We start from the raw sequence: 3,889 nt of genomic DNA, 5'->3' as shown, positions 1-3,889 counted from the left end.
AGCTGCTGTCACTTCACTATAGTGGTAGTACTTTCACTCGCTCCATTATAGCAGTTTCTCTCACTCTACAGTGGCAGTTGTAGTCGCTTTATTCCACTATAGTAGCAGTAGTTTCAATCACTCAACTATAGTAGTAGTAATATTTCTCACCCAACAGTAGTAATAATTATAATAGTAGTTTCATTCCAATGTAGTAGTAGTAGTAGTTTCTCTCTTTCCACTGTAGTAGCACTAGTAGTTTGTCACATTTCATTGTAGTAATAGTAGTAATATTTTCATTTCGCAACGATAGCAGCAGTGCTGATGTCTTGACCGGCCAGATTGATCCATTGCGTCAGAAAATTTTCTAGCATATTTCTGCTGGTTTTTGACAACCTCTTGTGTTCCCCTGTTGTTTTATAATGAAGTCGTTTTCCCTTCTGAGCATTGATAGTTTCCTCTCCCTTTTTAATTTGCTCTCGTTCCCACTCTATCAATGTCATCATTGTTGATAGTATTCGTGTTATTGTGTGACTGTTTGACTGGCAAGCAAGCGTGAACAGGGATGACAAATTGAGTCATATATCTTTTTTCTTGGCTTTTGACGTCAAGAACCTGTTGGTTATTTGGCTACTAACCTGGGTGAAGGGTTTGGATAACAGGGGTAGACTCACGCACCCGAGACCCCACCCTCATCACCGCAAGACAATAGATGCATTTATCATTGTTTCTCTGTTCTTCAACAAGAAAGGATCGAGAAGAGAGAAAGATTGAGATTGTATATCTTAATCTCCCTATATATGGGATTGTGTGTAAGAGAGAATGAGAGAGATTTTAATATATATATATATATATATATATATATATATAGTAATTTATAAAATATATATGGCGATTAAGCTACACTGAATATTCTGCGTTTCATCCAACTATAGGATTCGTCAGACGAATCCTATAGTTGGATGAAACGCAGAATATTCAGTGTAGCTTAATCGCCATATATATTTTATAAATTACTAACTAGCTCTACCTACGTATTGAGCACTTTTGAAGTAAATACTTAAAGTTTACGCATAAATCTATACTTTAGTATAGTAAATTTATGCGAATAAATGAAGTAGTTATATATATATATATATATATATAACTTACTAACTAGCTCTACCTACGTATTGAGCACTTTTGAAGTAAATACTTAAAGTTTACGCATAAATCTATACTTTTGTATATTAATCTTATGTGAGTAAATTAAGTAGTTATATATATATATACATACATACATATATATACATATATATATACATACATATAAATACATACATATATATATATATATATACATATATATATATATATATATATATATATATATATATATATATATATATATATTGAGAGACAGACGGACAGATAAACGGAGAGAGATTGTGAGAAATAGAGAAAAATGTCGAGAAAGTGGTTGTGTGAGATGTAGAGAGAATTATATGATAGAGAAATAGATATTTTGAGAGATATATAGAAAGAGAAAGATTGTGATAGAGATTAAAAAAAAGATAGAGGAAACGTGAGGTTATGTGAGAGAGAGAAAGGGATAGATTAGGAGATATATATATAGAGAGAAATCGAGAGAAACAGATAGAGAGGGGTCAGAGGAAGAGAAGATAGTAAAAAAGATATTCTTAAGGTATTGCGTTTGGCGTTGAAGATGTTATTTTTAGAATTAATCTAGACAGACTAAAAAATACAATATTTCAAACTTAATTGTGACAGACCAGCAGACAGGCATAACTTTATAGAAATACGTAGACATATTTAAGAATCTTATTTTCAAACTTGAACGTGAATGATTTTTTTTTCTATTTCCAAACTCGGCATATTGCCACTTAGAACATAAGGAACTACTATTTTTTATCGTGTCTAATAGAAGTCTGTGGGGAGTTGAGCAGCGGCATTTCTGTTCAGGTTTAAACTTCTGCAGTCAGGGAAGTTAGAAACGGGGAGGGAATTCCAAAGTCTTGTAAACTGAGGGAATATACTATTAGAGTAAAAGGCTTTCTGGGGGAGATTTTGATACTTGTCGGGTTGGTCGGTAGTATGTGCGTCGAGGGGGCACAAGTGCTATGAGTTCATCTGAAAGTACTTGTAAAATAGGTACAAGGATTCAACATTGCGGCGATGAGAGAGAGGTTGGAGCTTGGCTGCTAGTGCTCGACATATTGGATTGGAAACTTTTTTTGATGCTGTCTAAGATTGAGAGACTAGTGGTAAATGCACCAGCTCGGGTGTGGCAACAATACTCAATGCATGGGCGAATTGTTGCTTTGTAAAGATATGGGATGCTCTCTAGTGTTGCATTACATTACTTCAAGGAGGAGGAGGAGGAGGAGGAGGAGGAGGAGGAGGAGGAGGAGTAATAATTTGTATGTAACGATTAAATAAAAATATGTCTGTTATTGAATATAAATCAACAAATCATAAACAGTGCAATTAAATTAAATCTCGTGCTTTCAACACTCAACCAACTAAGAATAATTCATCCAACATGGCCTCATCGGCCCCTGATGGATACTTCTCCGTGGGGATACATTCCAGTTCTGAAATCAAATTTTATTACAACACCATAAAAGAAAAGAACCGAATTTAGAGAAGGACTATTTTATTAAACTGTTGACGTTGCCTTTCTCTTTGTTAGTGATGAGAAGAAGAAACGTTGAGTTACAGATTTCTGTTCGTTTATGTTTTCGTCTCATAAAGTCTGCGTTTCCGTAGGAATATCATCCATTAATTTCTGAATGACATCCCAATTCCGTTTCGAAGTTTAAGAGTAAATTTAGTATTTCTGTGTTGATACAAGGAAACTGAAATGTTTGAAACTGGTATGGCCGGACCAACTTCGTATTTGCCAAGTCTAGTTTAGCCTTTTACTTATAGCTTCAACCTCTTGTTAACATTTCGAAATAACGTCTTTTTGATGTTTTACTGCTTTTAAAGTGTTTATTTTCTGCTGACTTTTACTTGTTGCTGCATTATTTCTCAACATCGTTTCGCATTATACGCTTTATTCTTTTCGGCGTGTCTTTGTAGCTTCTTAGAGATTAGGTGCCACTGTTTTAGCTTCACCTTCTTCCAGATTTCTCAAGAACCTTGACTCGTTTGTCTTGAATGACTTGTTGTCGTTAAAGTGCTGAATTCTGTTGTTATACCTTTTAATCTTGGAAACTTTTTCCATAATCTTCTGCTTTATCTCTTCCATAGTAGTATTGAACTTCTTGTCCTTTAGTTTGTATCGTCTATCCAGTTCTTTGCTTTCATTTTTTTATCCTTGTTTTCATTTTTTTATCCTTGTTTTCATTTTTTGCACTGTCCTTTAAAACATGCTTGAATGTGACCTAGATCTTTCCTTAATCGTTGAATGTGACCTAGATCTTTCCTTAATCATTGAATGTGACCTAGATCTTTCCTTAATCATTGAATGTGACCTACATCTTTCCTTAATCGTTGAATGTGACCTAGATCTTTCCTTAATCATTGAATGTGACCTAGATCTTTCCTCAATCGTTGAATGTGACCTAGATCTTTCCTTAATCGGTGAATGTGACCTAGATCTTTCCTTAATCGTTGAATGTGACCTAGATCTTTCCTTAATCATTGAATGTGACCTAGATCTTTCCTTAATCGTTGAATGTGACCTAGATCTTTCCTTAATCGTTGAATGTGACCTAGATCTTTCCTTAATTGTTGAATGTGACCTAGATATTTCCTTAATCATTGAATGTGACCTAGATCTTTCCTTAATCATTGAATGTGACCTAGATCTTTCCTTAATCATTGAATGTGACCTAGATCTTTCCTTAATCGTTGAATGTGACCTAGATCTTTCCTTAATCATTTTTTGCACTGTCCTTTAAAA

Source organism: Euprymna scolopes, chromosome 42 (genome assembly GCF_053919585.1).
Source record: "Euprymna scolopes isolate OS-2025 chromosome 42, ASM5391958v1, whole genome shotgun sequence".
NCBI lineage: Eukaryota > Metazoa > Mollusca > Cephalopoda > Sepiida > Sepiolidae > Euprymna > Euprymna scolopes.
The sequence above is the reverse complement of the archived record's forward strand: the minus strand, read 5'-3'. Positions refer to the sequence as shown.